The sequence below is a fragment of the Centruroides sculpturatus genome, unplaced genomic scaffold, assembly GCF_000671375.1.
Source record: "Centruroides sculpturatus isolate CEXI.00-Female unplaced genomic scaffold, Cexi_2.0 scaffold9, whole genome shotgun sequence".
Lineage (NCBI taxonomy): Eukaryota > Metazoa > Arthropoda > Arachnida > Scorpiones > Buthidae > Centruroides > Centruroides sculpturatus.
The window spans coordinates 1,414,240-1,424,820 of record NW_019384576.1 but is presented as its reverse complement, the minus strand read 5'-3'; positions in this window follow the sequence as shown (position 1 = coordinate 1,424,820).

Here is a 10,581-nt window from a genome sequence, read left to right as displayed (position 1 = left end):
TATTCCATAAATCCAATACAATCCATCCATGCTCTATATCGATCCAGAAATATTGAGAGATGCTCGGCAATTTTTTAGTTCTCAAAACCGCAACGGTGACAGAGTTGAGTCAACGATTTCATGCAAGATGGAGTAACTTCACACGTCGGAAGCTGCGTAGAGCAATCTCTACGACATTTTAGCGATAACAAAATGATTAATCGTGTGTTTCTTATTGCCTGATCACCTCGTTCTCTGCATCTTAATTTGTTAATAAGTTTTGGATGTGGGAACACTTAAAATGTTCGGTTTGTCTAGAATATGTTATAAATTTGGCAGTCTGCAAATGTATCTTTAAAATAAAATGTTTGTTACTTATAGACCAAAACTAGTAAGTTTAACACTAATAATTTTTATGGGAATATCTTCCTGATGTCTGAAATGTCACTAAGCCCCATTTGGTTGCATTTGGACTGCTAAATATTTTTCTGGACAGCGTTGAATAAGATACTATAATTAGAATACCAAATTTATTGTTAGTATTATAAAAAAAATAAAAGATTTGCCAACGTTCACAGATCTTCTTTGTCCTGGCCTATATCCCAGATTATTTGGGGTCAGCCCGGAATGTCAATTTGCGCCACGTTGGTCTATCTCTAACTGTTTCTTCATCCACACCCCAGTCCAGCATATCCGTTTTTACACACTCAATCAATTTCTTCTTAGGTCTTCTTCTACCTCTGTCTCCCTGTACTTTCATATTTAGTGCCTTTTTTGTTACATGTTCCTCATTTCTTCTCACCACATGTCTAAACCATGTCAGTCTATGGCTTCTTATTTTTTCTGAGATAGATGCTACCTTTAGACTTCCTCTAATGTAGTCATTTCTAATCCTATCCATCCTTGTGACCCCGCACATCCACCTCAGCATATGCATCTCTGCCACATGCAAACGCTTCTCATCGGTGGCTGTCGTTGGCCAGCACTCGCACCCATACATAAGCACGGGCTGATGACAGTTTTATATATTAGCCCTCTTACTTTAAGTGGCATGCGTTCACAGATTTAGAAAAAATTAAATATTTGTTTCTAAATCTTTGACATAAGCTATACACCCTAAAACAACAACAAATGTGTCTTATTTAAATTATTATCAAAATAATAATAATAATTTAAAGCCTAGAGTAAATATAAATAAAGATATGAATAATGTCAATAATGTTAATTTGCATACATTAGGTTTATTTGTAAGTTTTAAAATTTTTAACGTTATTTTCAATATGAAAATAAATATATCTTTATAAATTCTAGCAAATTTATTTATTTAAAAAAAATGAATGACGTTTTAGTATACTGCATAAATATATGTAGATAACTTTTATAAATATAGCAATTTTTAAAGTAGATTCCTTCTGATAATATTTTAAATTCAAGAAGCAATGTTTTTTTTACTTACATCGTCTCGTTTTGTTCTCTAGAAATCGAAATTTAAAGTAATTGAAATCTTATCTGTAACATTCATCTACAAAATTGTGTTTTTGAGTTATAACTTAAAGTTTTTGAAACTTGATATTTTTAGTAATAACATTTTAAAAATTATTACATATAATCATTTTATTTTATGCTGAATTCGATCATTCTCAGCTTCTAAACGTTTCACGATCTAATAAAATATATTCAACCTCAAAATATTTAGTTCTTCTTCTCCTGCAATATCCAAGGACCTATAAATTTAAATTATTTTGGTCAACTTTATAGAGCAGTTAGATCTAGAGTAGCCATCATTTTATTATAGAAGCATTGTCGATAGCTCTCTTGAGATCCATACATGTAAGGAATTTAAATGTATTTTATGGAGGTACTGGGTGAAAATCTGCGCGTTGTAAATTAAATTGCTTATCCTTTACATTGTCTAACTTTAAGATCAACTCTTCTTGTTCAAGAAATAGAAATTTCCTGTTGTGTCTCAAATGATTACAATCTTTGTATTGCATTCTTAAAACTTTTTGGATCATGAATAAAATTTTAAAAATGTTATCATCGAAATGTTGACTCTAATTACTGAAAGTTTTCTTAAGATAATGTTATTAAATCATTATTCTAATTAATTCTTAATATTATAACACCATTTTTTTTTAATTTTTAAGTATTGTTTATAAAATATGATGATCTTGATAACGTACTATAAATATGGTAGATCAGGAAGAACATTAAATATAAAAGAAATTCAGGATTAGTGGAAATAAATTTTAAAATATTTCTCCACTAATTGTAAAAATTCCTTTTCAATCTTTATACTCTTCTTACAACAGAAATTTTAGCATTGTTTAATAAAGCTTTTGCTCTCCTTCATTAAAAATCTGTTTTATTTCTTAGCTAGATTTTCTTCTTACCAAGTTTTAGACTTCTTTTTTATGGTTTGTATTAAAGTATTTATATTATACTTATTTTTTGGTTGATTAGTTTCTAAATATGTCTGTAATCCTTAATATCTTATCCTTTACTTTCATTGCAATTAGTGATCTCTATACAATTTAATGTTCACAGAAAATTTTCTTAGTTCAAACGAATAGCTGAAGCACCTTACAATGTAACGTTTGCTAATCTTTTATTTTTCTGATATTATTTTTTTATATCTATTCCTTTTCTTTTCACTGTTCTTCAGAAATATCTTCAATTAAATATAAGAACTGGCACAAACTAAATAAACGATCACATTAAATTGGATAGAGAAGTTTTCAAATAGATTTAAATACTTGAGGTCAGTCTTCACAATTCATTTTTCTAAACTAAACTTTCAAGTTTAGAAAAAATAATCGAGTTTCGTAGAAACAACTGAAGTATAACTTGAAATAGTCGACTATTTCAAGTTATAAAATCAATAACAACATACGGTACTGAGAGTGACTTGGAATGAAAAGAAACGAGACTGTTAGCTTTCAAAATGCAATGCTTACAAGAAATAAACAGAAGTAGTATCATAAAGAGTAAGGGAAGCTGCGTAGAGCAATCTCTACGACATTTTAGCGATAACAAAATGATTAATCGTGTGTTTCTTATTGCCTGATCACCTCGTTCTCTGCATCTNTTTTAACGTTATTTTCAATATGAAAATAAATATATCTTTATAAATTCTAGCAAATTTATTTATTTAAAAAAAATGAATGACGTTTTAGTATACTGCATAAATATATGTAGATAACTTTTATAAATATAGCAATTTTTAAAGTAGATTCCTTCTGATAATATTTTAAATTCAAGAAGCAATGTTTTTTTTACTTACATCGTCTCGTTTTGTTCTCTAGAAATCGAAATTTAAAGTAATTGAAATCTTATCTGTAACATTCATCTACAAAATTGTGTTTTTGAGTTATAACTTAAAGTTTTTGAAACTTGATATTTTTAGTAATAACATTTTAAAAATTATTACATATAATCATTTTATTTTATGCTGAATTCGATCATTCTCAGCTTCTAAACGTTTCACGATCTAATAAAATATATTCAACCTCAAAATATTTAGTTCTTCTTCTCCTGCAATATCCAAGGACCTATAAATTTAAATTATTTTGGTCAACTTTATAGAGCAGTTAGATCTAGAGTAGCCATCATTTTATTATAGAAGCATTGTCGATAGCTCTCTTGAGATCCATACATGTAAGGAATTTAAATGTATTTTATGGAGGTACTGGGTGAAAATCTGCGCGTTGTAAATTAAATTGCTTATCCTTTACATTGTCTAACTTTAAGATCAACTCTTCTTGTTCAAGAAATAGAAATTTCCTGTTGTGTCTCAAATGATTACAATCTTTGTATTGCATTCTTAAAACTTTTTGGATCATGAATAAAATTTTAAAAATGTTATCATCGAAATGTTGACTCTAATTACTGAAAGTTTTCTTAAGATAATGTTATTAAATCATTATTCTAATTAATTCTTAATATTATAACACCATTTTTTTTTAATTTTTAAGTATTGTTTATAAAATATGATGATCTTGATAACGTACTATAAATATGGTAGATCAGGAAGAACATTAAATATAAAAGAAATTCAGGATTAGTGGAAATAAATTTTAAAATATTTCTCCACTAATTGTAAAAATTCCTTTTCAATCTTTATACTCTTCTTACAACAGAAATTTTAGCATTGTTTAATAAAGCTTTTGCTCTCCTTCATTAAAAATCTGTTTTATTTCTTAGCTAGATTTTCTTCTTACCAAGTTTTAGACTTCTTTTTTATGGTTTGTATTAAAGTATTTATATTATACTTATTTTTTGGTTGATTAGTTTCTAAATATGTCTGTAATCCTTAATATCTTATCCTTTACTTTCATTGCAATTAGTGATCTCTATACAATTTAATGTTCACAGAAAATTTTCTTAGTTCAAACGAATAGCTGAAGCACCTTACAATGTAACGTTTGCTAATCTTTTATTTTTCTGATATTATTTTTTTATATCTATTCCTTTTCTTTTCACTGTTCTTCAGAAATATCTTCAATTAAATATAAGAACTGGCACAAACTAAATAAACGATCACATTAAATTGGATAGAGAAGTTTTCAAATAGATTTAAATACTTGAGGTCAGTCTTCACAATTCATTTTTCTAAACTAAACTTTCAAGTTTAGAAAAAATAATCGAGTTTCGTAGAAACAACTGAAGTATAACTTGAAATAGTCGACTATTTCAAGTTATAAAATCAATAACAACATACGGTACTGAGAGTGACTTGGAATGAAAAGAAACGAGACTGTTAGCTTTCAAAATGCAATGCTTACAAGAAATAAACAGAAGTAATTACATAAAGAGTAAGATAATAGGAGAAATAAAAAATATAATTACATAATTTAGACAGATTACATACAGGATAAATGTTTATTAACTTATGATAAGAATGTGAAATAGTCTGTCAATCACGATGTCAATTACTTTTTAAAAATTTCCTGCAGTTTATACTCTATGACGAAAATCTGTCATAAAACAGGTTTTTAATCGAAAAATATTGATTAATCAATAGAAATAAAGTCATTTTCATTCCAAGATATGGTATTTGATTTACATTAATCATTATTTATATTATTCGAATATTCTGGATATTTTTTATTATTCTGATTCCGAATAATTCCAGATGGGTTCTATTCTTCTAATTTTCAAATGATCCTCTTAATAATCTGCAAAATGAAAGAATTATACTACATTCTTATAAATCTACAAAAGAAAGATGGTGTACAAAGAAGTAGTGGGGCAGCCGGGGTACCAGCAATGTTCTGGGAGAGTTCAATAAACAAGAATCTAAGTAAGCAGACTGATGGCATAATCCGTTTCATATGAAATGAAGTACATCATTGATTTGTTTACTTAGCTGCTTGTTTCTTGAACTCTCCCTGGTCTGTATGGTGCTAAAAGTTATTGGTGATTATTGAACTATGTTCGAATGTCCCAAAGGTCGTTGCTGGTGAGAGACAGCATTCCCTAGAGTCGTTTGCATGAAGCGTGGAATATTTTTATTCAGTTTGCAATATTCAGCTTATGTTTTCTAGAAGAGAAGTGTATTCAGTACAGTATCTGCTACTCAGAACTACCGAAATCATCTAAATATAGTGAAAGCTTCATTTTAACGCCACTAGAATGTATTCCTAGTGCTTGAGAATTTAATGAAATAATATAACCCGAATATTAACAATTGGGAAAAGCAAAATAGAACAGAGAAAATTTTCTGCTCCACCGTTTTTATTGTACTTTATAGCGTGTATTTATAATGAGGTCTCTTTTGTTTCACCTTTCCAAATGATTTGTAACTATAAGAAGAAAAGTGGGCAACAAAACTGGAGTAAAGAATTTAAAGTATATAATTTAAAGTGTTGAATGTTTACATAAATTAAATTTTGTAAACATTCAACACTTACCATATCTTGTTCCATACAAGGAGCAAAATTTGACAGTTTTATGTACAGGATATGAATTCTTACTTTACCCCATAAATGGGCAAAATGAGAAATTCGTAAAGGGAGAGTGAAGAATAAAACTTTTAAATATTTTCAAAAATTCATACAAAGTAAGTTATTCTTAACATAATAACATAATTCTTAACTAGGATTCTGTGAAAAATAAAACATTTTTTGTTCATTTATAAATCTTGTTTTATTACTTTAATTAATAATTAAGTACTTTATTTTGCCACTCTTTTCCCTATTAATCTTGAAAATATATTCAATCATATACTGTAAATAGCTAATTTTAACAATATCAGCTATACATTGAGCTCTGTGAACAATATTTTTAATATAGCTCATTATACAGAGTCTGTTGGAAAAACGTACAATTATAAATAGACGGTTTGAATACTTATTAAAAAATTTTTGTGCAAGATTTAAACACCATAATTTGACATTTAGGTTTTGAACATGACATTATTCAAGTAGGGCCGCCGCAGGCGGATGCATTCCTCAAGAGAGCGCAAACAGACATTCCTAGTTAAGCGCTGATTTAAATTATGAAATGATAAAAGAATGGACAAAATATTACGTTTAAAAATTAAAATTTCAAATTTTAACGGTCCGAGCATGAACGCTAGCATTATATATTTATATGAATTTATATTGCACGATGAAATGTGGGAGAAGTTTCATCAGAACTAAAGTAATATTCAATTCCCTCTACGTTCTTGTCTTAAGATTAATCCATTCAGTTAGCAAATCTTCATGAGAAAAATCAACTAAATTATTTGTGGGATGTGAAATTTTCTACTTTCAAATGCATAAAAAATTTAATATTTAATTTAAAATGTTCTATCATTTTTCAAAAAATTTTTCTTTAACTTTAATATCTGAATTTCTCTGAAGATCACCAAAAATGAAAGCAAAGTATAAGCAAATAAACATATGAAAGTTTTAAACTGAATACTTTCAGACAAAAAATTTTTAAGCCAGAAAATTTCAATTTAAAGTTTCCAAATTCTTAAATTTATTAGAAATTTATGATTTAGAGAATTTTAAAATTGTTAAATCTTCAATTTTTAAGTTTAAAAGAAACTGAAAATCAACTTTCGATTGAATATATTATATTTCTGATGTTAAATCTTATTAACTTCATATTTTTCACCAATTAAAAGTCAAAACTTTAAATTTTTTTCGTATTTTAAATAGGAAAAGAATGAATACACCTTAGGTAATTTAAAGATTAAATAAAATGAATAAAATCATGTTTCTATCAAAAAATCCTAAAAATCCTATCTTTAGAAATAGTAAATTTGATAAAGTATTGTTTAAAGCTATGTTTCAATAAAATTCTATATAAAATTTAATATAAATGTAAAAATAATTGATGTTTTGTTAAAAAAATTCCTTTTCTACATTCTTTAATATATTTGCCTTCTCTTACATTTCATTTTTATATCTGAAGAAAGTTCTGCCATCTTATTGTGGGCCTGGAAAAAAAAGGCCTTCTTAGTACAATGGAGCGGAAAAATTAAGATTATAACCTAGCTCCCCTACAACAAACAAGTTAATTTGGTTGCAGCAGTTTCTTAAAACAAGAGTACGCGAGTCATCATGACCCACCTACATCTTTTTGTTAACGTAAATATTTGAAATTTTTAAAATTTTATGACTGAGATCAGAAATTTGGTTAATTTTGAAAAAAATTTAATTTCTGTAGACTAAGCAATCGAAGGAGACAAAAAAAAAAACGAAAAAAGATGTGCATTACATCCTAGAACTTGTAAGTTACAGTATAAGGAAAACATTAAAAAATTTTTAAGTACATAGTTTAAAAACTATATAGTTCTGATTAATATATCAAAAGTGTTTTTAAAAATCAGAATCAGTTATAAAATAAATTAATTAATAAACTGTGGGTAACCCGCATTGTAATATTATCATCCATCGTTAACATTATTTCAAATTTTTGTTTAAACCTGATATAGATCTCCATAAAAATCATCCCAACCCCTAGTCCTGATAAGACCCGTTTTCCGGGATCGACGAAAATTTGAAAAGAGAGAGACTACTCCCCATCTAAAAATCCACGAGGGATCAAAGATAATATAGTTCTGAGTATCGTTTCCAATATCTTAGCTATTTGTGGCCTAAGCGAGTAAGGCGTCATCCTATCTTTCTGGAAAACCCAGAATCGAATTTGAGCGGATCGAAAAAAAACTCGAGTTTTTCAGGAGTGGTCCGTCCTGGATATATTAGATCCTTACATTTCCACCTGGCCACTCCGTTGCGACTGAACCTATGGTGTGCTTGGCAAAAGGCTCTCTTGGTGCCACAGGGCGGAAAGTATCAAAAATCAAAATAAAACCTCTCAACTATGCTGGTTGACCCTATCTTCAAAGAGCGTAAAAATGTGCTAGTGCATTCATTAATTCACAAATCATTAATGTGTATAGTTTAGTTATTAGAATTTTAAAAAATTAACTTATTGATAAAATTTCTAAAATATTTCGATGAATTATTAATATTAAGTAACATTCAAGAAAAACATACGCAAGATTTTGTCAATTTGCTTACGCTTTCAAACAAATTAATGTTTATAAATTTTTTCTGTTATAAAAGAGAAAATGTTCTGAGAAAAATAAGAAGAACGTAGAATACGTTATTTAAAAACTAAAGTATGACAGATAATGTTTATACATATCACAATTATTTAAATAAACTTCACGGCGTATCATTTATCATAAAGAACAATTAAAGATATAACAACAAAAGTGAAAGACGTTTTCAAGTTTTCTTGAAATATACAGTAGACTATATTAAAAAACACAAACAAAAAGTATAGCGAGAGAAACTTTTAAGTGACAGAAATAAAAAAGAGGAAAAAAAATAACAACTTGAAAATGCACTAAAATTGTTGGAAGAAGAAATAAATTAACTGTAAAGAATGGCCTACTTTCATGCTCTTCTTAAACAGATTTATTACGATGAGAAAATTGTACAAGTTTGCTAGGTTTTACGATTAAATTTAATATAAAAAAAAGTGCATTTTTTGGAATGTATAAAATTCTTCAGCTCTTATTTTCTAAATTAAAAAAAAAATAAATGATTTTCCAATAACTACTATTTTACTATTCAAGATAAGGACATTGCAATATTACTTTTCCTATTGAATATTCTAGATGAAGTGTGTAATAAATAATTTTTCTAACTGAAAATTTTGTAGTGAATAATAAATCTATCAATCAATTTATTTCAATAGATTACAGCAGAGTAAATATTCTTCGAAGTTCATAAAATAAAATTAGGATCGATCAGTATAATAGATATATATCTCACGATATTAAAAGTGTAAGTCACGAATCTAAACTTTAGATAAAAATCTATATTCAGAAAACAATATAAATTTTTCTGATGTATATATATATATATGAGTTTAAATATAAATTATTATTAATATTATTCAAAACTAAATTTATATAATTTCTTGTACAACTTCCAAATCTTTTTATAGACACGGTTTGAATTTTAAAATGATTTATTAAAAAATGTAAATGAATTTTTTATGATTAAATAAAAAAGAAGAAAACTTTCTATGTGCTTTATCTCTCTTATAATGGATACTTTTTAAAAAAATAAAATAAATTTTTTTGCTATCTTATCTATAATAAAAACCTTGTGTGATCTTAAAAAGCACGATCATGGATGCTATTTAGTAAAAGATAAGTATAAAAATGTTTAAAGAAATGTTTAAAAGAGCCTCGAGTTAAAATTACATCTTTGAAAGAGAGAGGAAAAAAAACACAAAATCAGAAAAATTTTTAATAAAAATTTGAAGAATATCAACAGTTCTATTGACTTAATCAATGAATATTTAACAACTGTTCACTTTAAAAATTTTCATTTTTATATTCTATAATATTTAATTTACACGAATAAAGTTCTCTCCATTCAATTACTTTTAAAAAATATTCTATTTATTTTTTCTATGTTAAATATAGATTTGTATGACCTACTAAGAGATCTGTAATCATAAATATTCAGATAATAATTAGAAAATTAGTTTAATTACTAGTAGATAATTACAGAAACTTGACATTTAACAACTTATATTCTTGGACATTTTTAAAAAGTTATATAATTTCTAATGATTAGGATATTTTTATTCCTTCCTCTTTATACATAAGTTTTAATAATAAAATTAATTTCTTAATTCTTTAATTACTTCTTCAAAAGATATTCATTTAATAGCTTTACTTGAAGAAATTAAATATATTATATATTTTAAATCCTTTTAAATATAATTTATTCGAAATAAATTAAAGCAGAATAATCAGGCTAAATCTTGTATTTATCATATTACACCATCCACATTCAGACAAACTTCAATAAATTTATTTGAATGTAAATGTGATAAGATGACGAATATATGAATTATGCTTTTGGTTAATCCATGTACAGTATAGGGATATTTGTCATTTTACCCCTACAAGTGCCTGATGTCGAAAGTTGTTTCTGGAACTATAAAATCATTTTATATTGAATAAACCGGATGATCATGATTAATGTATTACTATTCACCACTGTATGAAAAGATATGTTGCAGGCCAAAATAAATCAAATTTTCTATGCTGATATTTTCGGACACGCAAAAGAAATT